Here is a 26,294-nt window from a genome sequence, read left to right on the forward strand (position 1 = left end):
GCAAGCTCTCTCTCTTTTCTATTTTGGACTGAGTCCTTTCCATCTCATGTGATGCTACTTAACCCCCCCCCCTTCTAGAAACTCCTCAGTCCATGATCATGTGTAGACAGCACTTACTCTGCATGTATAGTTTAACATTTAATACCTGTCTTGCCCTGGGATTGTATAATCAGCTTTGCTCACACCCAGTCTTCTCCAATAAGACTGTAAGCTCCTTTAGGTCAGAAACCTTGTCTTCTGCATTTACTTAAGCAGCTAGCACAGAAGTGAGCATATGAAAACTAATTAATAAATCCCTGTGAAAAGGAATGTTTAGGGACATAAGTTTTAAAAAAATGTGCCTAGAAAATTCTTGAAAGACACTAAGAATTTTAGAAAACTGTAAGACCGACATTTACACTTACATATGCAGTTAGAAAGGGCCTCCAGTGCAGGCCCCAAAGAGCCTCCAAAGGTATCTGTCATGCAAGCATGAAATGCAGCATTGTCATTATTCAGATGGAAAATAGAATCACTTATGAGATCATGGCTCATTGTCAATTCTCTATATATTTGCATTTATTGTGACAGATGCTGTCGAATCTCATCCTAGCTCTATTATTCTACAGAAATAGATTGGCCCTCTTATACTATATAATAATAATTAGGATAATATCATCCATTAACTCTCCATGCCCCATCCTATCTAGAAGGCTCAGAAAAAGCTTTGATGATTGCAAGCCTACACTCTACCTCATCAGTTTCAACTGGACCTCACTCTCTCCAAAAATTTCATTTTTGACTGAAATATTTCATAGGCTATTCACATCCCAAAGGGGATTTTTTTTTCAAAGTTTGAGATAATGGGTTTCAGCCATCTTGACTTAGAGCAGAATGAATAAATGCATTTTCTCCACAGAAAATTCATAATGCCTTAAGCTGAGTTTGTGCCTATGACATATTCTTAACCACCTACTGAATTGCTTTCTCTTCATTTTTGAGGTTAAATGGGAAGCCTGAAGCCTATAGAAGAATTCTACCATATGTGCTGGTAGAAAATTAAAAAAAATAATAAAGAAAAAAACACAGTTCTATAGTTAGCAAGGCAGCACAGGAAAAACAGTAATATTGTCAAAGAACTTTCTGCTATCTCTTTTAGGCCAGGTGCCCAGTGATTACCTACTCCCCACAGGTATTTACAACATAAGATGTTTGTCCTATACTGAAAATATAAATGACTGCTTGTTCATCTTCAGAAGAGTGTATTTTAAGAAAGACGGAAGCATGTAATGTGTTGGGCTGGTATCTATGATTTCACAATGGTGTTCCATTGGAGGCATATGCTGCTTCAACATCAGTCAGCTACTTAGAGAGAGGAAGCAAGCCAGGACTGGATAGAACAGGGGCTGTGCAATATGATCTTATTGGAGGAAGTTACAGCAGTGAAAATCTCAGTGATCTCAATCCTTGGATTCTCAGCCTTGGCTCATTGTCCATGGCTTTGCCCTGAATCCAGGTCATGAACAATTTACTAGTAGTCTGGTAGGTAGGAAGGAAAAATTGGAAACATTATAATTGGGGCAGGAGAACTGACAGTGGAGAGGAGTCCAGCTGCCAAGTCTATCAGTAGGTAGGAGACCTGACAGAACATTGTTAGGGTATCAGCCCTCCAAAAGTTCTAAAGGTGAATATATGTCCCTAGTGACAAAGATAGGGATTGACCCATGGACACTGGAGGGGATTTAGGTAGAAATGTCAAGATCACAAATCTAGAGAAGGTGATAGGTAGACAGGGAGCTGTAACTGGCAGGCTCTGAAGATCTTGGAAGCAGTGGGTCTGGCTCTGAAGGATATCAAGACAACTCCTAAACACAGGTTAACCCAGCTATTGTACCTAGATCCTGAGACCTTACCAATCCATGAACGAGCTAACCTGCAACTTCTGCATTGACTCAGGCACTGGGTGGACTTAACCCACAGATAGAGGCTATTAGGGATGTTAGTCATTTGGAATGAGATGCATATTGACAATGGCTAAGACCCTAAATTTCTGATAAATTCTTTAAAACTGGTACATCTATAAAATTGGCCTGAAATATGGAGACGAATTATTTTTTTAACTTTATCAGGGGATTACTTGTCCATGGTTTAAAAATGCAATAGCATTACACATAGTGTAGATAAAACAAAAGTCCTAATTCCTTCCATTGGCCCTACGAAGAGTCCTGCTTTCTAGAGGCAAGTACTATAGATTCTTTCCTTATATATTTTCTACTACATGCATTTTTTAAAAGAATTACCTTATTTAACTTTATTTACTTATTTATGTATTTTTAATATGACTAGAGAGGGACAGAGTGAGAAAAAGAGAAAGAGAAAGAGGAAGAAAGGGGGAAGGAAGAAAGCAAGCTATCAGGTCCAGGACTCAAACCGCAGTCTGCCATGTGGGAGTCCAACACCTTTAACCACCATGCCACCTGCCATCTCCACTACTACATAAATTTTTAAATATCCTTAACATTCATCCCAGAGAATTCCATCCCATACTTTCTAATTCTCAGAAGTATTTTAATATTTCTCTTCATATTCTATATAATATCCTTATACTTATGGATCTTTGTTTATGACATATGATATCATCTATAAACAGCATTTCATAAGAGATGTTTTGGCTTTGCCCATGCATCTCTCACCTAACATTTCTTCCAAATACAGTTATGTCTATCACAATTTTGGATCTTACACAATGCACGTATTATTAATCTTCTGCTCTACATTACCTTTGTTTCAGTTTGTACTTTTTATGTTTTTGGTTGTTGTTTCACTGTCTTCTTGCTTTTTAAAAAACTTGAATCAAAGTTTTGTTACTCTACACAACATTTATGTTTTAAAAACCTTGAGACCTAATGAGAAGGTCAGAATGCTTGGGTAGGGCCTGATGACTCACTAGTACTAGAAAGTTATGGACTAGTCTTTACACTGGGAACATAAAACATCAAAATTTGTAGGACTTCCTATACCAGAAACATCTTATTTCTTAAAATGTTTACGATACATATGAGACTGGGGACGGAGAGGGTGGATATATGATATATGCTCATCGTGTACCTGCTCATGTTAGGGAAGCAGCACCAAATGAGGGAGGATTCCTCGCTCTAATATTCAGGACTCCTATGACCTTTGAATTGCTGTCTCTCTGTTGTAAGGCTCCATTTTACTCGGTATCTCAAAGTCTAGATAGGCTCTCTGGTTTAAAATCTGGTTCTTCTGCAAGCAAAGCAGAAACTAAATGGTAATAGAAATGAGTAGACTCCATGGGTAAGAAAAAGGTCTATAGATATTATTTGAAGCACATAAAATTTTAGGCTCAGGCCAGTCCCATAGCCCAGTGGTTAAAAGTGCTGAATTCTATATGCCATATTGTTTGAATCCTGGCCTCAGAGGCTTGAAAAACATTCTACGTACATGGTGTGCATGCCCAAAATTCTGATTAGATGAGAAATAGAGAAAAAAAGACTGAGGTGTGACCACAATCAACTAGAAGATGCTTTTCCCCCTTCTCTCTATCTGCCAAGCACATGTACTCTTTTTTTTTTTTTTTTGAGAGTTTTTTTCGCTATAGGGCGTGTGCACTCACCAGACAGACAGAGACAGACATAGAGACAGAAAGCGAGAAATCACCCCCCAGGGGAGATGGTCACGCCGCAGTCCCTTCTCCTCCATTCTCCTCTTGGGATCTTGGGCATGCACGCACAAGCGCCCAACCTGAGTTTGAAGTCACTGGGTCCGGGACGCGAACCACGGTCGACTACATGGGAGTCCAGCAACATAGCCATTACGCTAACTGCTGGTTCCCTACTCTTTCTTAAGCAATTACAAAAACCAGCCAGAGGTATGGTTGTTGAGGTGGCTGGATCTCTTACTGTCACCTGTTCAAGTAGAGTTCCAGAGTCCTGGACCTGATGGCTTGAAAAACACACGAGATGTATGTACATGCATGCCCAAAATTTTGAAGAGAGAAGACATTGCAGCATGACCATCCCCCACAGGGGTATGCTTTCTCACCATCCTCCACCCTCTCCATCCCCATTCTCATACCCTTATCTCTCTCTGGTAAACATACCCTCCCTCTGGATTTTTTTTTTTCCTCAATTCCTCTGACCCAAATGTGCTTAATGTCTCCCAACTCTGAGTCACTCTGGGGTTCTAAAGGGCAAATATGCCCACTTTTCTGTCAGTAATTCTCATGAGACACATAGATTTTCCTTTTTTCTCTTCTGCCTAGTCAGTTACTACTCTATCATCTCATATTCACAGTCTAGTAATTTTCTAAGGCTGCCTTCTTTGTTCTCTTCCTTCTGTGGTTGTGGCCAATTCACCATGTTTAAGAGAAAGCCTAAAAACCTCCTCTGTGGTGTTTGTTTTCAAATAGGGAAGTCTTGAAGCACAGCATTGTAAAGGATGAGATAATGTGTTAGTAGTAGATGTTTTACGTTGTGTTACCTCATAGTCATTTTAGAGATGAGAGTTTATTCTGGGTAGCCCTCAAATAATGCCAAGAGGGTAGCTCTTCATTATGCTTAGGCATTAAATGTACATGGTCCCCAACACAAGACAAAAGAAAATGTTAATTTTTCACATACATATGACTCAGTGCTACCTTTGTTAACCCTCTGCAATATATATCTTCAATGTGAAAAGAGTACTGAAACTTACCAACTATTTGGCTTTTCAGAAATTGCTCCAGTACACAACTCAGATTAGAAAAAGCCCAGTTTGGTCAGCAGATTATGTATCTTAAGCTGGACTCTGTGGAGTTTATATATATACCTGGAAGGAGATTGCTTGGAAAGGAGAGGGTATGCCATTGTCACCTTCATAGATGAGCCAAAGGGTCACTTAAGCCCAAAAAATAACTCTAACATTTTAGTAGAGCCTGCTTCTCCTCTGCCTTGACCAACTAGTAGCATGAAGCTAATCAGAATTCCCTTCGTACCACAGCTATTTCTGAATCTTAGTTTGCGTATCTAGAATAGTAGATAATGAAATTATACTTTCAGGCTTTAATATATTTCACTTTTGATTGCAAAAGAAGTTATAGAGGATTACTTATGCTTGGAACTGTGTCTGAGCTCTTCTAGGGAAGATGGAATTTGATACCACCCGATTCATTTACTTTCTTTTCAACTGGATTTCCAGAATAGCAATTTTTGTATTTATTTATAATGTTTATCATTGCTCTAATGCTAATTTAATCTCTTTGAAAAAAAAAAAAAAAACTTCAGGCTGATAATAAATGATACACTGGGAAATAGGGAATTGATAATACTTACTGATTTCAAACTCCGACTGAAATTCCAGTTTAAATTTACACTTAGGAATTATTTATATCCTCTTATGTCATATCAATTTAAATAATATCCCACTCACTGGGGCATAACAAATAATGCTAATATTCAAGTTTCTATTTAATATTTGCTAATTGCACATGAAGGGGTTATATCAGTTGCATTTAGTATTTTTTTATTTAATTTTACTGCATTAGAAAATCTATGAAGTTAAGTATATTGAAATTATCGCTTTTAAATATTGAATAACAGGAATTTCATTCCCATAATGCATCCTATATCATGTGGCCTGGCATAAGCTTTCTCCCTGTCACAAAGGGAAAGGATATAGCAGAGAGGTTGGTCTAATCTTGTTATGACTAAGAGTGATCATACGTCCCTTTTAAAATATCATATCTACCTTTGAGAAGCTGTGTTTTTTTAATAGAATCTGTTTAATATCATTGATAGGGTTGTAGACTTTATAAAACCAAAATCCCACTAAATGAAAAGAGCCTTATTACTACAATGTCAGGTTCTACCCTAAAGGAATGCATATAAACCATACTTAGTACCCTACCCCCAGACCCTTAACTTGCTCTTTATTTATTGGATCTATCAAAAATCCTAACTGAATGCCTCCAAAGTATAGCAGAGTTGTAGGAATGAGAGGAGGCCCTGGATCAAGACATAATCATATATCCTTATGAGCTGTGTGATCTTGGTTGTATTGCTTAGCTTCCTGAACCTCAGTGGCTTCTTCATCTGTAGAAGGGAAATAATAATCCCTACTTCACTGGTCTTTTGCAACAAACACTGCTTTGAAAGGCTCTAATCTAGATAGATCTTACATTGAGTTTTATTGTCACAAAATAATAAAGATGGTGGCAGGAAACTTATGGAGGTGTTAAGTTTATGGTACAATTATGGTGAGTTTCATGGGTGTATAGTTATCTCCAAACTCATTAGGTTGTATACATTAAATATGATAGCTTTATGTCAACTATACCTTAATAAAGTGACTTAACAGGTGTGAATAAATGGTTGTTTAACAGTGTTCTTAGGCCTTACCAGTCTATACATATATATTGGTTATGCCCAAATAGCTCAGATTCTATTAGCTCTTTTTTTTATCACCTGCTCATGTAGGATCTCTGACTCCAAACAGAGCCCCCTCTAGCATTCCCAGTGTGCTTATAATTAATCATGAATAAACACCCTTTTATAATCAATTTTGTATCTGTCAAACCCACTCCTTCTAACCTACCAACATCCACACACAAACACATACACACACACACACACACACACACACACACACCTTTCTCAAAGAGTTGATCTTTCTATGTCTGACTCATTATTCTCTCTAGAGATACCCCAAACTTGGACAAATACATCTAGACCTCTCTGAAACCCACTTGTATCCTATCTGGAACACCTCAGAGGAGAGAATGTGCTTTCTGTTAAGCTATCACCTTGTCCACTGGCAATGTCCCCAGAAACAGAGGCATTGATCTCCAATAGGGGAATTAAGTCACGTACACAATTAGAAATCATTCTTGGGACTATATCCCACATGGCATAATAGTTATATAAACAAAATTTAGTGGGGGTTGGAGGGAAAGGAATCCTATTTGTTGGGACTATCAGAGAGAAGTTTAAGGAAGGAATGGTTTTTGATCTAGATACAACATGGGGCAGTATTTTGGCAGAAAATGAAGCAGGATTAAACCTGGTCCACTGGAAATTGGTGAAAAGTCTCTAGAGAACAAAAAGCAAAAACAAAGAGTACTACAAAGAAAGGTTGGATAGTGATAAAGATGAAAAAAATACCATGTGATGATCATGGTGGTGATGATGAAAAACTACACTCTTATTTGCATCTACTATCAGAAACTTATGAATTTATAACATGGAATCTCTTCAGTTCTTAACTGTCCATGCTTCCTTTTCTGTTCACTTATTACTATAGACCATATTTACAGCATAGTGATACAGTAGTAGCAACAAAGTGAGAATTGATATGGGTCTTATCATAATACTACTTCATGGTATAACATCTTATCTTTACCAAAATTAGCAGCTAATTGATGGGAGAGGCACAGTCTGTAATAGAGCTGGTGTGTCCCTTTGTAAGAGAATATTCATATCTTTATTTCCATATTAATAAAACATTTTTAATATTTTGCCTTTATAAAATAATTTAAATAATTGCATAGCTAGTTTCATAGATACCAAAATGTCATTGTCTATCATGTTTAATGCAGTTATAATGCCCTCAGTCCCTGAATCTTGCCATTTGTTATTGAGATTTGAGATCAGTGGTAACTAATGCATTCTTTTCTTTTTTTTTAAGAGAGATTTTTGATATACAGTGTGTGCACTTACTGGAGAGACAGAGAGAAAGAGAGAAGTCCTCTCTCAGATGGGATGTCCACAGGTGGGATGTCCACGCTACGATACCTTTTCTTCTATTCTCCACAGGGTTTTGGGCATGCAAACCCACATGCCCAGAGAGAGTTTTAAGCTGTCAGTTCCAGGACTTGAATCACAGTTGACTATGTGGAAGTCCAACGACATAATCATTACACTATCTGTTTGTCCTGCGAATGCATTTTTATAACATGGCTGAAAGAATGTTGTTAAAACCTCTGCCACTGCTCCTCTATCTGATAGTTGTTTAGAGTTATGGAAGATATCTCTGCCAAAAAATTTCTTATTTTCTTATGTCATATCTTCTATAGAAAGATGAGCAAATGAGTTTCACGTATATGTTTGCTTTTCTGAAGGGGGCCAAAATGGAAAACAATCCAAGAAATGGAACTCCAATGGTGAAGTTGTAAAGTGGTAAGATAACCATTTAAATATGTGAAGGAACTGAGACTGGATGGTGGTATAGTGATACAATGCAACACTCTGTGAGGCTGAACCACATGGGAAGGTTCCTAGTTCAAGCCTAGAGACCTCCTTTAGTATACTGAGCAGAGGTGAGTCCATGATTTGGGTTGCCTGAGGGCTGGGGGTGGATCATGGAGCCAAGACCCTCCAGGAGGAGTGTGCTATCTCTGTCTTTTTTGTTCATGGGAGAAATAAACTTTTAAAAAGTAATGACTATTTTGGGACCATTAGTTGACATAATGGTTATGCTGCTGAACTCTCACATAATGACCATGGTTCAAGTCCCAGAGCTGATGGCTTACCACTCATGTTGTGCACATGTGTGTGTGTGTCCAAAATCCTGAGAGGAAACGGAGGAGAAGGGATTCTGGCATTCTCACCACTCCCTGGGGAGTAATTCCTCACTTCCTGTCTGTTTCTCCAGTGAGTGCGCATGCCCTATAGCAAAAATCTTTCTAAAAAAAACAAAAAAAAGGCAATAAATATTTAAAGGAAGAAGGTTCAAGTACCATCACTCCATGGGAACTATAGGGAAAAATATCAGGACCCATACACATAAGAAGAATTCTCTATTTTTTTTTTTCCCCTACAGGGTATGTGGGCTTGCCAGAAAGAAAAAAGAGAGAGAGGAAAAGAGAAAGCACACTTCAAGGAGAATGGTCATGACACAATTTCTTCTTCTCCTCCATCTCTGTCTATTTTTGGATTTGGGGCATGAACACACAAATGCCCAGCATGTTTCTCTAGTCATTGGATCCAAAATTTGAACTGTGCTGTAGGCCACATGGGAAACAATTGCCTTACCACAGATCTAGGGGGCCAGCTCAAAAACATTCTAATAATCAGCTCCATGGAGCAATGTTATAGAAAGAAACCCAGTCCTGGATGGGGGCTTCAGAAAGATGATCTTGAGGGGTTCCTCACATCTAAGAATCTCTGACAATTTCTTGCTACAGGACTATCAGCCAAGGGAAAGATCTCTTTGGCTGGAGAAGCCTCTGCAAATTTGCCAAACAATTGAAAACAGGAGACCGTGTCGCATATCCACAGGAGGCTTGATTCAGACACAGGCATCCAACTGCAACTTTAGCTAGGGATCTTGAATAAAACATTCTTTATAAGCAGAAATGGTTAATATTGAGTAAGGTAATATATGAGTTTAAAGAACATGTTGAAGAAATTACTCTATTCTAGAGACTAAGCATGAATTTTGCTTCAATACATATCTAATAAAATGAATCTCAAGAATGTACATATAGGGACGAGCAGTTGGCGTAAAGGCTATGTTGCTGGACTCCCACGTAGTTGATTGCAGTTGAGTCCTGGACCTAGTGGCTTAAACTCATGTCAGGTGCCTGTGCATGCATGCCCAAGATCCCAAGAAGAGAATGGAGGAGAAGGGATTGCGGCATCACTTTCTGTCTCTCTGTCTCTCTCTGTCTTTCTGACAAGCACACGTGTCCTATAGCAAAAACCTCTCCAAAAAAAAAATAATAATGTACATATAGGCACATCCATAGTTAATATTCTTTAAACAACTTAATTTGGAGGGTTATTGTTAATTGATAAATGATAACTTCAGCTTAGTAAGTGCTGATATGGGCCAACCAAAAAATCAATAGCTGCTTAAGAAATTAAAATAAAATACAAAAATATTACTTAATCAGATTACACATTACACATAAATTACTTACAAAGTATGAAATTTGCCAAGACAATAAAGAAGATTGAATGTCTAATTAGAAGTATACTACCAATGTGGCCTTTTTCAGAACCACCCAGAAAGGAGAAAGAGAAAAGAAGGGAGAGAGAGAGAGGAAAGGGGAGAGGGAGAAAGGAAGAGGAACAAAAAGAGGAGGAAGAAACGGATTTGCTTCCCAACTCGTTTAGCACCAAGGTAATGATATATATGGGAAGACACAACATTGTGTGTCCTATAATTAAAAATGTAAGAGATCCCTTCATGATATACTAATATGATGTTATAAAAATATATTATACACACACATACCTGTCTAGGAACAGATATTTAAAATAGGAACCCAAAAAGTCTACAACTAGAATTTAATTTTCTGAACTGATCTCACATATCTACAACACTGCTGGAAAAAGAAAACAAATACTGGTTATTTTTGGTTGCTACCATATACATAGGAATTAGTTTATCGAAATATTAATAATCACTAAGAATGATAAATTAGATAGGAAATCTTTAATTAAGACAAAGGAAAGTTATAAAACATGCACACTTAGCATAACTGACAGGCATAACCTGGCATCCAGACCATTGTGGATGCTGCAGAAGGTACTGGTTTCAATATTTTGCCTGATACACAGACTAGAAACATTATGTGCCTAGAACCTTAAGTAACATCTTCTCTCCTAAATAGGATCATTTCCTGAATTTTCTGCTGGACAATTTGTGTCATAATTTATTCCTGGTGCCTAGAAGCCTTTTTCTCATGCTATTCTTCCTCATTCCTCTCCATTCCATGCCCTGCCATCTCATAATTTTGTTTTCTCTCTCAATCCCCACATTCTCCTCATTTATCATTTGGATTGTTGCTTCCCTACTTAATTTTATACTGTCACTGGAATGATCTATTTAAAATGCAAATCAAGGCTCTTTATTACCTTGGACAGAGTAAGGTATGTTTGCTGGCATAGTAATGGCAGAGGGGGTAATGGCGGAGATACTGGGAATAAGAAGTTAATTACTAGGTTTGGGTGGTATCACAAAAAAAGGATCAATCAGACTTCTACCTTAGATAAAACCCACCTTCTCACCAAACTGTCAGCAGACCTAGATAAACAAGGAAAATTAACACAATATACCTAAAAGTACCTATTTATTAACAGCTAGGGAAGCATCAATTTAAGTCTCCCTGGTAACAAGTCGATAGGAGCTTGCTGCCTGTCATGAAGCTCAAGGGGGTTCTCTTATACTCTTTCTTAACCCCAAAGCTTAGGGCTGGTAGGCTCAAGCATGCTTGCAGAGACAGACAGAGAGCAGCCTTTGCCTGGAGAACAAGGAAGACAAATTGAGTGATGGTTTGCTTTCCTTAAGGGACAAAGCTTTGCCCAAAAATGGTAAGTCAAATCCCAGAGCAAAATGAGAAAGTCATCCACTAAGAAAATATGATGTCATGTATGTTGTGGTTTCTGACCCACCTGACAATGTTTTTCTACCTAGGATGGGAGAGAATGGTTAAGAACTGGGTGTGCAAGGGTATGTAAGGAAGACAAAATTCCCCCATGGTCGCTAATGCTACTGCTATCACACTCTATCTCTGTCATCAGGAACCAACACTTGTTGAGTGCTCACTCCAGGTGAGGACAAGACACTGAAGGACATCTGTTTTCATCTACTTGTATTAAATAATTTAACTCCCAGGAGAGTTCTGCCTTGTGGGTTCTACCTGTTCTTCCATCTGTCAGGTGAGGTGATTAAAGAATAGAGAAGTTAGATCACTGGCAGGGAGGAATATAGACAGAAGCAGAGGTTTAAGAGATTATTTGGCTCAGGAGTAAATACTGTGGCCCATGAAGACAGCAGGAGGAAGGCCTGGATAACAGATACTGTGATTAGAGACCATGTGTCTAGGTGCATGACATGATAAAGGATGTGGTTATGGAGAGACTCTGTTAAGATGGATCAAGAGAGAAGTCAGTGGACATGAGGAATCAGAAAACCAGAATACTAGGTCCTAAGTCACCCATGTTCTTGAAGAAGCCTCCAGCAGGTGGTCTGACTGCTTCCATGAGGGGCGAGTCTGGTCAGGAGCTGCCATCACCAACACCAGCACCCCAGCAGTGTGCTTTGTCCCAGATGAGTGGTGTCTTTTCAGCCCACTGTCCTCACCCGCCCCACTCAGGGCTCACACATTAGCAATCACTCCCACAGCTTTAGGCTGCACTAAAAGCACCTTGAAGTCTAAATGCTAATGCGTATCAAAATAGCTGAAGCACTAACTCTAGTCCCATTTGAATTGAAAAGTACCTAACTTCCTTGTCCAGTGCAATGAGTTGATTGAAATGTGCCTGCAATAAGAAGCCTTCAAGGACAATATGAGCACTTTGGTGACTTCCAGTATTCCCCAGTTGGTCACTATGCCTGCAATTCTCCCATTGAAATGCATACATTTAACTTAAATGGAGTTCTCCTTTGTTATCAAAGTGTAAATCTCCCTTGTAAGAGCTCTGGTTTAGACTGATTTTGGTCACTTATAGCTTGGTATAAATAAGGGATCTAAAAGCCTGTACCAAGAGAGAAGAAGCCCGAGGGAAAAGAGAAAGTGGAAGGGGAGTAATCCTAGGGACACAGAAGACAAACAGTGCTGGTGTTTTAATTCTGCACAGCCTTTTTGAGGAGGAAAATCTTCAGCCTTCTTTATTCATTCAGTGCATGGAACTCTAGGCCGCATTCCTGTTTACCCTGGTCAAATGGTAACGTTTCTGTTAGACAAACCAAGGAGTTTGTAAGGAGGAGGTTTTAGTCAATAAAATCAATATCCATAACTAAAATTTAGTTTAGTCATATATTTTATTTCAAATGTATATGGAATAATCTATGTTTTCTCATACCCAGCATCTGCAAGGGTAGGCCATGCCTGCCTTTTCTCTCTCCACTACAGAGAGAGTATAGAATTCTCATGGTCATCACAGACCTCCTTGAACCTGGGAATCTGTAGATTATCTATTTTTATCTCATTATTATATATATATATATATGCATATATATATATATATTTGGTAGAGGGCATGTGCACTCACCAGAGACAGGGAGAGAAACAGAAAGAGAAGGAAAAAGTGAAAAAGCACTCCCCAGCCCCCATGGTGGATGATCACATTGTGATCTCTCTTCATCCATTTCTCCTCCTGGGATTTTGGGTACACATGCACTTGGCATGTTTCTCAAGCCACTGAGTCCCAGATTCGAACTGTGCAGCCACTCTTTAGATTTTCTTTCTTTTTTTTCCTTTTTTCTTTTTATTCCTCAGACTCAACCTCAGCTAAAGTTTGGTCCTAGTAAAAGAGTAATTAATTAGGCCAGTTTGGACAAAAGGAAATCATAGGAAAACATCATATCCTGACTCTTCTCAAAGTACAATGATTTCTGAGCTCTCAAGTCTTACTTATTTTTTTTTTTTGGAGAGATTTTTGCTATAGGGCGCGTGCACTCACCAGACAGAGAGAGACATAGAGACAGAAAGCGAGAAATCACCCCCCAGGAGGGATGGTCACGCCGCAATCCCTTCTCCTCCATTCTCCTCTCGGGATCTTGGGCACGCATGCACACACGCCCGGCGTGAGTTTTAAGCCACCGGGTCCAGGACGCGAACCACGGTCGACTACGTGGGAATCCAGCGACATAGCCATTACGCTAACTGCTGGTTCCCTCAAGTCTTACTTTTTGACCCCTTTCCCCTCCCCAGATGCCCAATGTGTCAGCTGCTGGGAGAAAAGTACCTGTCACAGTCCCGGAAGCTGAGGTGTCAGGAAGAAAATTAATCATGCTTCAGGGGAGACTGCCATCCAGAAAAGCAATGGTTTGAGGTCTGTGAGACCCGGGTTCACCCCTGAATTCCCCACATACCGGATATGAGACTGTGGACACAGCATTCTACCTCTTATTACCACATAGCAAAATTCATCTCGAATTTGCATATGCAGAAAAGAGACCGTGCTGGCTATGTGACTGGGAAATCCAAGGAATGGGGGTACAGCTTTAATTAGAACCTGGACCCACTTATTCAAATGACTCATTTATTCACTCCATAAATACTGGCCAAAGGCACTCTAGGTCAGGAGTTGGTCTAGGTGCTGAAGACACAACAGTGAAAAAAAATATACAAATCTCTAAATAAATAATATGACAGAATGATAAGTGCTCTGGAGAAAAATAGTATAGGACCAGTCAGAACAAGAGGATCTGTCTTTTAGTGATTAGTCAGAGAAGTTAATGTTTGGGTGAAAACCTAAACCAGGATGACCATTTTTAGGGAGCCTCATCACTGCCTCAATCTCTCCATAGCTGCCATTCTGCCTCTCTCTCTCCCTTGGCTCTGCTTTTTCTGGTTTTAATCTAAGCAGGTTTATTCTTCAAAGATAGCCATGAGAATCTCTGGGCCTACCTGGTACTATGTGCTCATCTCTTAGGAGGAGAACCACTGTGTTCGTCAAAGTGGCCCTGTCAATCCCTAAAAAACAACTTCGATCATCTGGATAACACAACCACCTTGGAAGCCTCACCAAATGAATGGATTAGTTCGATCGGTCAACCAGTATCCCACTTTTAGATTTGGGAAGGAGAGGCAGGGCTGGGCAACTGAAAGCCTCATCGATGAAAAAAGACTGGTTGGAACAGAAATGAGGGAAGGGACTTTGGCTGTGGGAAAATAATAGCTATCTGCTATACCACTGATGCTCAGTCTTCTCATCTGTATTAAGGGAGTAAGTATGCCTAACCGAAGAGTTAAAATGTACACTAGAGATAGCATATGTAAAGTGCTTATATGCAAGGATAAGATACTCAACAGTGGCCACTGTCCTAGATGACCATGGACTTTGCTCCTGCCATGTACGTTTATCATTGAAGGTAGGAGATTTCAGGGGCAGGATGTTTCTGCTCCTCCCTGTTTTTAGTAGCTGCCACAGCTCATTCTCTTCCTTGGACTTCTTCTTCCCCAGACTGGTACATCCTCAACATTCCTCCCAGCATCCCACTTTCTTACTGGCACTGAAGATAAGCATTCGAGTCCTTTCCTCAAGAGGGTTGCATTGCTAATAATTCAGGAAAACAGATAAGAGCATTTCAAAAAATAATAAGCCACTCAAACCCACAAATATGATCATATAGTACAAAATCCTTATATCTCTGATACCAGGTCTGGAAGATATTTATGATACTAACTGAAAGTCTACTTTTGTATATTTAATTGTCTAGAAGGAGTGTTGTTTAAACTCAGCTTCTTTCTGAGATCATCCTTCCCAACCCAAGAAGAAGGCCCCAACCTAAAATTTTCCTTCTCCAGGACATAGACCTAGAAGTAAACCATAGAGGTAAACTCAGAACAGAACATGCCTTTCCTTTTTCTTTCTTTCTTTTCTTTTCTATATCTTTTTTTGGGGGGAGGGTAAAGTATTGATCTTTGGGAGTAACACTGATAATGGAGGAGAAAGGGATGAACATAAAATATATCAGAGGTCTTGGTCACTGTGTTGATCTCACTTTTCCCCACCTATTTGACCAAAGTACTTACAAGTCCAGATATGTGGTTAAACATTATTTCTGGGTGTGTCTGTGAAAATGTTACTAGAAAAAAATTAGCATTTGAACTGAATCGAAGAAAGCATATGGCCCTCTCCAATATGAGAGAATGCCATCCAATCTGTTGAGAACATGAACAGAAGAATTACAACAACAAAAAATGTGGAGGAAGGTTGAATCTGCTCTTTGCCTGACTAAACTGGGACATGGATCTTCTCCAGCCATTAGTGCTCCTAGTTGTCAGGTCTTTGAGATATACCATACCGTCAGTTTTCCTGGGTCTCTGGTTTTCAGGCAGCTGATCATGGGACTTCTTAGCCTCCATCATTACATAAGCCAACCTACATATATCTCTTCTATTAGTTGTTTCTCTAGAGAACCATGACTCATCATTCGCTGACTAGACATAGGACACAGAAGGGGGCGGGGATTAAGAATGACAAGTATATTCTGATCAACTGACAGGGAAACTTCAGGGAGAAAGTCAGAGAAAGAACTCCACTGGAGAAGTTTAAGATAATTAATCCTTTTGGATAAGGAGTGTGAGTTGCCTATGTGTCTAGAGGTAGACCATAGTGTTGGCAGAGGAGACAAAGTGAAGAGAACAGTTTTGTTTGGACTCAGTAGAGAAAAGAGAAAAAGACCAAGGATAGAACGATGAGGCCTGAGCCAACAAAGAAAGGCCAAAAAAGGAAACTGTGTCTGTAATAGTCCATTGGGAGGGGAAAACGCCATCTTTCTCTTACCTGAGTCTCCCTTCCTTGTTACAGCCAAGTGTGCACTATACAGCCTCTCTAACTGGCAGGATTATTGGAGTGACAGCTTCCCCTAGAATACTCTCTTCATCGCTTACAGATATTCACTTCTAGGTCTGCATTTTATATTCTGGATTCCTTTCTTCTCCCATCTCCTATAAAGGCTGCCTTTAGTCTCATCTTCTCTATTTCTGATCTCATCTTTCTCCTCAGAAAGGGGTATAGAGATATAGGATAAGTTCATGACAAGGGGAATCCCCATAGTCTCTCAACTCCCATCACGCTAGCTGACAATTTATCTGGGGCCACACTGAACCAATTACTTGAGAGGACTTGACCCAGGGCTAATCACATCTGCAGTTTACTTCAGAGACAACAACATAAGGTCCTGAGCTATGATGTGCAGAAGTTGTGTAGTCCTTTCCCATTGCCTCCCATGTCTATTTATTTTCTAAACAATCAGCCCACATGAGATAACCAAAAAATTCAACTATTCATGTATGTATGCCTCAGTTATTATTATTGCCTCAGTTAGCATTTATATGGCACTTCGTATTTTCAAGGTGCTTTTCAATCATTTTTATTAGATAGAGAGGGCAGATTCTCAGGCACAGGTGGAGGATGCAAGAATCTGGGTTTTCGCAAGAAAAGGAAAGAGGTTTCTGTAGCCATTCTGCTCTCTAATTTAGACATTTTAAATATGGGTCGAGAGATATAGAAATCATCTGTGCAGTGATTATCCAATAAAAAGCTACTAACCCAACTGAAATGCCAGGAGAGAAATTATAAATGCCACACTGCTATGTAGTCACAAGGAGAAAAATTCATCCATTCATGCATGTATGCATGCAATTCATTCATCATAATTTACTGAAAAATGAATACTCTTCCCCCAAACGTTGGTTAGGCACTGCAAGAAATGCATAGAAAAGTCAACCCCTGGCCTTTATCTTAAAGGAGTTGAAATCATTATTTGGAAGATAAAACACATCAAATAACTAAGACCATGAAGCAAATAGTACTGATTTAAAATACAAGAAAAATTTATAGAAGGAGGATATGTGTGTTTAGGCAGAAGTATTTCAAAACAACTTTGCTAAAGGAACTTGGACTTGCACTGAACTTTACAGGATGAGCAGGATTGGAAACCTCTTTGAAGACGTGACCTTAAAAAGACATGATATCTGTCTCTCAAAAATGTACCGTCCAAACAGTCAAAGTGATAGGTTTCTCATATGTGGAGAAGAGAACTCTAATGCAGGTGTGATAATTAGTGGGAAAGACATGACATTCTTTAGGATGCCAGAACAAGGAGATACTGCCCAAACAGGGATAAATTTGACTCAATGAGAACTTGTTTCTGCTAAATATATTAAAGAAAGATTTATAGGAGAGACTACTAATACTTATTGTTCAAGAACAAGCTACTTTTAAGAGGGAAAATACTTACTGAAGGTAGTGTCTGATCAGTCATCCAAGGAGAGATATACCACCCAAGATGTCCAAAGACTCCATATTTCAGGAGTCAGAAATATTCTTTGATCTTACCTTTTCTCCCCATTTCATTCAATAATATATAAGATTCTAAGATTTAATGGATGAAAAGAATTCAGTCAACAGGCAAATATAAATCAAATATTTGGTATAAAATAAGTGACATTGATGCTCTGGGTCTCAACCTCTTTAATACAAGCCATCTATGAATATTTATCAATTAGCCAGTCTGTTACCAGTCTTGAGCTCATATCTGAAATGAAATTTGAGAAAAATACCACCTCTGGTTCTTAGGAAAATTATCTCTGTAAGAGGCAGGTTAGAGTGTTAGTAGTAAAATGCGAATGCCTCAGTTAAAACTTGGTAATTGTGTAGGAGAATAGAGATAGGGAAGGTAAGGAAATTCATTTTGTCCTGCTGGGTGTAGGTCACAGAATGGAGATGAAGGGGGAATTACTGGAGAAAATGGAGATTTAGAGGTATCTTTACATTCACAGTAATTCAATATATAATACAAGAAGACTAAAACTGAAAAAAATGATTCTATAAAGTGATACCTCCAAGCAATAAAAATATAAGCATATAAGTTTATCTTCCAATGTACTCTTTTCAAGTGAGCACTTTTTTCTTATCCCTCTCCTTCACCATCAATAGATACTTGTCTTGACTTCTAATTTCTCAGATGTTACAACGCTAGCTTCCTTCTAAAACAAAGCATTTGTGCACTGTGTTGAGGGTAAAGTAGAGTTACTGAATACTAAGTACTCAAACTTTGAAGACCTCTACTAGTTACTAATAAGTCACCTTAAGAGTAAATTAACTTATGTAACCCTCATTTGTCATTGATTTTTGTGTGTAACTACTCATAAGGCTGCTGTGAGGGTGCATTGAAATATATATAAGGCATGTTGAGTCTTCTCCAGCACACAGTAAGAAACACTAAACATTATTTTGATTATATTCCAAATTTACCCAGAGATCATTACTGCATAAAAATCCTTTCTGAGTTTCAATATCTTCCACAATGATGATAAAGTTTATCTTAAAAATGAATCTCTGCTAATCTGTTGATAGCATTTACAATAGTTTACATTTATTTGATATTTTAATGTTTATAAAGCTACAACACATACTCATTGAAATCTCAGATAAAGTTGAGCCTTTGCAGAAGAGAAAACTGTGGTTCACAAAAATGAAGCAATTTGCCAAGACATACAGTTTAGGAAAGGAGAAGTTAAGCCTTGGACACAGGTCTTCGGCTTCAAATCTATAATTTCCAATAATTCATATTGTCTCACCTTAAGTATTAATATAAATCTGTTTATAAAGATGAGTGGACCCTCCCTCTGCTTTTGGAAACATATTTATTTAAGAAGGAGTCTATGTTTTATAACTTTTTTTTATTAAGGGAGATTTTTGTTATACAGTGCATGAGCTCACTAGAGAAGCAGAGAGAGACAGAGACAGAGAAAGTGAGAAATCACTCCCTAGAGGGGATGGCCACATCACACTCTCTTCTCCATTCTCCTCTTGGGATTTTGGGTACTCACACACATGTGCCCCACATGAGGTTTAAGCAGCGGAGTCTGGGACTAAAACTGAGGTCAACTATGTAGGAGTCCAGCAATGTGCCCAATACACCATTTGCTGGTCCCTATATTTTATAACATTAAGGTAGGGATACCAATAATAAGCATTTAAGTATTTTAGAAGAGAGTAGAGGGTATTTTAGAAGAAAATGAGGGTTGCGGATACCCAATTCTTTTGGGATACTTCAGGTCAGCTGTTGTCTCTGTTTTTAGACAGAGGAAAGGGTGGGATGAATGATCCAAATTACCTCAGGCACCTGCAAACATTTTTGAAATTAGAGCAAATGGCCTAGCCAAAAGCTTTTCCAGCATTTCTACATGCAATTTATAGTATTACCCTATGGTTCAATCAATAAAGTTGAGTAGGAGCCAGGAAATGAAGAATTTCTGTTTGCTGAAAACTTTTTGATTTGTTCTATTATCATAATTGATAACCTGGAATCAAGAACTTACTCAACCAGAATATCAAACATCTCATTCTCGAATAGACAAATGCCTCTGGAAACCAATTAAGAAAATGTTGATTCACTTACCTGTTCCCTTCCCTAGTAAATTCCCTTTCCTTTTCCTTACTTATCCACTGATTTAAATGCCACTCCATAGAAATGTGTGGGAGGTCTCAGAGGATGAGGAGTGTATAGAGAATCTATTTCATAATCTCTCTGATCAGAAATGCTTGAGTTATGAATAGGCCATTTGTGAAATTTCCCTCTAATAATAACTTTATTACCTCACACAGGTCCTGCCTTAGATTCCTAATTATTTATCTCTCTTTAACCCATGGTATTCAATATAACCCAGTTTCTTTAACCATTTTTATTTTATTTTATATTTTTGCCAGTGGACGCATGGACTCATCAGAGATAGAGATGGACAGAGAGATACAGAAAGCAAGAAAGCAACCTCCAAGGGGGATGGTCACACCACAATCCCTTCTCCATTTTCCTTTTGGGATTTTGAGCTATGCATGCACATGTGCCCAGCATGATGTTCAGGCCACTGTATATCACCTTGTATGTATTATTATATTTTTCATATAGTATTTTTAACTATCAGAAATTATTTTAATTATTTTCTTACCACCTATTTAGTATTTATTTTCTGGCACTTAAACAGAAGTCAAACAAGAAGCATTGCCTGACTTACTCCACATTCCCAGATCCCAGATTAGTGATGGAACATAGTGGATGGTAATTGTGGAAGAAAAGAAGTGGGGACAGCATGATAGATTTAGTTTCCACTGTGTTTCAGAAATATTCTTGTGCTGCTATGAAATTTGCTACAATTTTTATATGTATTGATAACTTCTTTTATCAATTAGTTCTTCAAAAGGAGAGTCCATGTCTTCTGCATATAGTATATCTTCCATGGCTTATTGTAAAGTTGGTACTTGGTAAAGTTTGGTGATTTAGTAATAAGTAAGAGGGAGAAAGCAGTAACTAGGTAATTCAAACCAAAATAACAATCACAAACTAGGCAAAACGGGTAGATAAACTTTTAGAGATCATCAGTTACTGGAAGAGTATTAAGAGCTTAATATTCCACTCTGGTTTTGTTGTGAGAGTACAATAAGGAAGTGTACAAATGGAGATGATTCAAGACTATTTGTGCTGGGATTAGCAGTTGGCGTAATGGCTATGTTGCTTGAGTCCCATGTAGTCAACCACAGTTCGAGTCACGGACGTGTGGCTTAAACTCACACTGGGTGTGTGTGCATGTGTGCCCAAGATCCCGAGAGGAGAATGGAGGAGAAGGGATTGCAGTGTGGCCATCCCACCCCCCCTCTGGGAGGTGGTGATTTCTCACTTTCTGTCTCTCTCTGTCCTTCTGGAGAACGCATGAGCCCTATAGCAAAAACCACTCAAAAAAGAAAAAAAAAAAAAGGCTATTTGGGTTCCCCCTAAATTTCAAATGTGTAAAGCCAAACCCCCAGTGTGATATATGTGATGGTGAGGCCTCTGGGAGTTAATCAGGTCATGAAGCTAAAGCTCTCATGAAGTGATTAATGCTCTTATAAAGGAAAGGAGAGAGCTTGCATTTCTTCTTTCTGCTCTCAGCTATGTGAGGACATGAGGGAAAGCCAGCAGTCTGCCACCTGGAAGAGAGCCCTCACTAGAACCCAAGCATGCTGGCACCATGCATTCAGACTTCCAGGCTCCAGCTCTGTGAGAAATAAATACTTCTTATTTAAGTAACCCAGTCTATTTGTTATCGAAGGCTGAACTAAGACAGAGATGAAATCATGGACACAAAAGACATCAGAAAGGAAGACTGGATGGGACATTGCAAATGGTAAGTAAGAGAGAGAAGAAGGACTTACTGAGTATTTTAGACTCCTAAGTCTGGAGACTGGAGAATAGCAGTGTCTTTGGCAACAACCAAGAAGTCAGAATGAGGAACATATTGAAGGTAGGGGGGGGAAATGATTTTCACTTCAGAAAAACTAAGCCAAAAATGAAGGCAGGCATGCAAGAAGAGATGTCCAATAGACAGAGGAAAGTGAAGATGGAAACAAAAGCTATGAAAGTCATTCTGTTAGTGGTTATCTTTGATTGTGCGGGCATGGGTGAAAATTTCCAGAAAGAAGGTGAGGGACTTAAAGACAAAGCTTAGAGAAATACCCATATTAATGGAATCGAGAAGGAACAGAGATCAGAAATGGGAAGGAAAAAGCAGAAGGGTGGAGGAAAACCAAAAAGGAAATGTAATGGAAATCAAGAAAACATCATATCACAAATATCTCTCTCTGAGTTTTATTTCTCCAACCAGAAAATAAGAAACCCAAAGATGAATGTCTTGTGTTGGTATGTATGATACAAGGGAGGAGAAAGTTGGTAAATAAGTTTGTTTATGCCCATAATTTACTTATTTTTGATATACTTGTTTTATTTAGTTAATATGCAAATGTGTTAGAGTAATAAGGTCTTCAAGTACTTCCTGATTAGACTCTTTCCATGTACCAGTGCATGCTACCCAATCCTGTTCTATATATGTATGTATGTATGTATGTATGTATGTATATTTTTAAGTTTTTGCTATAGAGCACATGCACTCACCAGAGAGACAGACTGTGGGAAAGTGAGAAATCACCCCCCCCCTCCCAGAGTGGGTGGCCATGCTGCAATCCTTTCTCCTCCACTCTCCTATTGGGATTTTGGACACACATACATATACTATGTGCCTGGTGTGACTCTAAAGCCACTGGTCTAGGACTCAAACCACAGAAGCTGGCTATGTGGGATCTAGTGCCTTAAACTCTATGCTACCTGCTAGACCATATTCTGTTTATTTTTATACTTAAAAAGTGTAAATGTGTAGCTTTTAAAAGTTGGTTTATGGGGACTAGCAGGTTGTATGGTGGTTAAGGTGCTAGACTCCCTCATGGCTGACTGAGGTTCCAGTCCTGAACCCCGTGGCTTAAAACTCATGCGGGGTGTATATGCATGAGTGCCCCAAATCCCAAGAACAGATTTGAGGAGAGGGATTGTGGTATGGCCACCCCTTCTGATTTCTCACTTTCTGTCGCTGTCTCTTTCAATCTCTCTAGTGAAGGTATATATCCTAGGCACCCTATAACAAAAATCTCACTTAAAAAAAAATCTTGCTTAAAAAATCAGCAGTTTGGCATAATGGCTATGTCACTGGACTCTCATGTAGTCGACTGCGGTTGGAGTCCCAGACCTGGTGGCTTAAACTCATGTCGAGTACGTGTGCATGCATGCCTAAGATCCCAAGAGGAGAATGGAGGAGAAGGGACTGCTGCGTGAAATCCGCCCCCCCCACCCCCGGGGGGGGGGTGATTTCTCACTTTCTGTCTCTCTGTCTCTCTGTCTTTCTGGCAAGCACATGCACCCTATAGCAAAAAAACTCTCAAAAAAAAAAAAAAAGAAGGTTTATGGTGGTACCCAGGAGTATATAATACACTGTAAGTCATAGCTTAAAGTTGATTTTTAATATTTTATTCAACCATGTGTATTAGACTTTCCTAAGTTGATACATGAATCTACATTATGTATGTTTACTGCTGTATGAACTCCCTCAAAACAGCAGGACATCGTGAACACCACCTCCCCATCCTTATTCCTTGTGGAAACATGTGATTTTTCATAGTTTAGATATCATACACAGAATTGTTGTGTAGAAGAGTTCGGCCCCCTTCACTTTCTTTCTTGCTCCAATCAAGCAGTGCCTAAGATGGGCCTGGAAACAGTGTGTGAAATCAGTGCTGGCTGAAAGAAAATCCCTACAGATGAATAGTTCCTCTGGCCTTTTCTTCCTTTTCACTCACCAGCACTTGGCATTGCTGTGGGTATAAAGCAGGCACAAAGGCAGCATAGACACTGAAGGCTAATGCAAGCCCCTGTCCCGACTCATCGAGGAGAAAGTGCAGCCTCTGCAGTCAGCCTCAGAATGAAATCAACTGACACAGAAAGACAGTAAGCATCATGCCAAATGTCCCATTGAAAAATCAGGCATGAGAGAACCTATGCTTTCCCTTTTTCCAAGGCCTCTGTGTGTCCTCCTACCCATAAGCCCCAAAGGATTTACATTGCCAATTTCTCACTGCACTGACACACTCAAACACCCACCTCACTCAACAAATTTTATACTTTTCACTTGGTCCCATTCAATCCCATGTGGTGTTTTGAAAATATGTAAAGGGAAAGTGAGGCTCCAATATTTTTCTCTCCTCATAAATATGGCATTTTAAATAAGCCTCATACATATTCATCCTTTGCTCTTTCTTTTTTCTAAATGTGCACCTATAGCTTAAGTTTTATTCATACCCTACTCCGGTTCCCTGGTTTGAATTGAAAAATTGAAATGTAAAATATTAATCAAATAGTAAGTTGGCTAAAACTCACCTTTCAGTGCGAGCCTGAAAAGAAATGGAGACAATCTAATAATTAACAAGCATGATGGTAAAAATCATATCCAGCTTTAAAAAAATAAATTATAAAATAAGAGCCACAGAAAGATAGAACAATCTGTAAACAGAACACTCATAAAGAGTCAGAGACTGACTCGTGGAAACAATTTGTGATGTCAGTGTTATTCATTTAGAATCACAATTTAAACATTCCATCTTAAGAATTCCCAGGTGGGTTAAGACTTTACCAAAGTTTCTAAAGAACTGGAAAATCCTTACACATCGGTTCCCCTCAACTACTTGGCCAAATGTGTCCGGCACAAATGAACTCCATCCAAAAATCATTATCTTTTTTTTCCTTTTTCTCCTCTCCTTTAAAAAAAGAAACTGAACAGGAAATCTCACTTAAACAAGCTGTCTCACGACATTTCTGGCAAATCCTGATTCCAACTAAGTTGAAAATATCTCAAGAGCAGCCTGTCATACAGAATTTCAGTGCTTCTGCTCCTGAGAAATGCAGAAATAGATGGATATGTGGGATTCAAAGGATTCAAAACACCATAAGAAAAAGCATCTTGATGTGAACTTCAGACTGACCTGCTTTAGTGTGTGAGCATATGCTGCCCCTCGTGTACCAGTTAGCTATTGCTGTGTAACAAATCACCCCATATCTCAGTGACCTAAAGGGTAATTATTTCTATAGCTTATGAGTGTACAGGTCAGGTGGGCAATTGCTCTGTTCTTAACAGGGCTCAATTGTATGTCTTCAATCAGCTATATCTAAAGTAAGTTAGCTCTGCTGTTCTTAAAATCTCTCACAAGCTTAAAGGTTGGTTGACTATAACGTAGGCTAGGATGACCTTACTAGGACAACTGAACTCTTCTCCACATGCCACTCATGTTCCATTATGCTATCCCAGGATTTTCTAATGGTGATGACAGCATTCTAATAGAGGGCACACATGTGCAAGGCCACTTAATGCCCAGTTTCAGAAGTAGGACACCATCACTGGCTTTTTATTTCTCTGGTCAAAGTAGGTTACAAGGTCAGCTCAGGTTCAAGGACTGGAAAAATAGACTTCAATTCCTGATGAAAAGTCATATTGCAAAAGGTATGGATATTTTTCTTTTTAAGCGTTGAGAGCTCTGTGAATGCATGACCTATTTGTCAGAATATGGGGAGAAAAAATAAAATCATTAATAGATACTAAAATATTGAAATTTAAAAATATATAAAGATTTATATGTCTCCCTCTGCATCTGCCTTCAAGCATGTTGTTGATGCAAAATTTCTTAAAAGAATGCTCCATTATTGGATCCAAAACTTTCTTCCAAACCACTGCCCCATAGTTTGCAATTTTAGATGAAAGGGCTTTTTTGATCTTACTAGGTGGTGTCAACTGAAGTGGTTTTTTTTTTTTTTTTAGAGATTTTTTTTCACTATAGGGCGCGTGCACTCGCTAGACAGACAGAGAGACAGAGAGACAGAAATCGAGAAATCACCCCCCAGGGGGGATGGTCACGCCGCAATCCCTTCTCCTCCATTCTCCTCTCGGGATCTTGGCCATGCACGCACACGCGCCCGGCGTGAGTTTTAAGCCACCGGGTCCGGGACTCGAACAGCGGTCGACTACATGGGAGTCCAGCGACATAGCCATTACACTAACTGCTGGTTCCCCTCAACTGAAGTTTTTCAGAAGAGAATCAAGATGCAGATTCCTTCTTGAAATGGCCTTTAGAAGGCATATTGAGGGGTCTCGATTGCTGGACTATACCGCCAGGAGTAACAACCAGGTCCTCCTATGTGCACATGATGACAAACGGCCCTCTCTCTCACCTCACCACAGCAATCCTAAGCCTTTATTAGTTGTAAAATTATTTTGGATATATTAAGATGTGAACCTAAAGGACATTTTCAATTGATGAAATGGGGTGTTAAATATCACTGTACACAAAAATATTTTTCCAGGTTACCACTGGGTCCATTGATACTATTGTCTCCATACAGCTCTATTAGCCTTGCTGTTTTTCAAGATGAAATGTCTTCTCTAAAGTTTGTCCATTTTCTGTCTAATTAGAGAATCCAATTAGAATGTCGTTTCTCTAGTTTCC

The 26,294-nt window shown here is 39.0% G+C and overlaps 1 long non-coding RNA gene across 1 annotated transcript in view; it reads right to left on the reverse strand.

The window, feature by feature from the left end:
• LOC102478108 (uncharacterized) overlaps nt 1-24,284 on the reverse strand; it is a 36,302-nt gene extending 12,018 nt beyond the window's left edge. The window contains exons 1-2 of the long non-coding RNA XR_336584.1: nt 24,178-24,284; nt 17,680-17,813 (exon numbers count right to left, since the gene is read on the reverse strand). This is a non-coding gene — a long non-coding RNA (uncharacterized LOC102478108). The remainder of the gene's footprint in view (nt 1-17,679; nt 17,814-24,177) is intronic.
• Nucleotides 24,285-26,294: the final 2,010 nt, after the last annotated feature.

This window comes from Tupaia chinensis, unplaced genomic scaffold, assembly GCF_000334495.1.
Source record: "Tupaia chinensis unplaced genomic scaffold, TupChi_1.0 Scaffold139952_1, whole genome shotgun sequence".
Taxonomy (NCBI): Eukaryota; Metazoa; Chordata; class Mammalia; order Scandentia; family Tupaiidae; genus Tupaia; species Tupaia belangeri.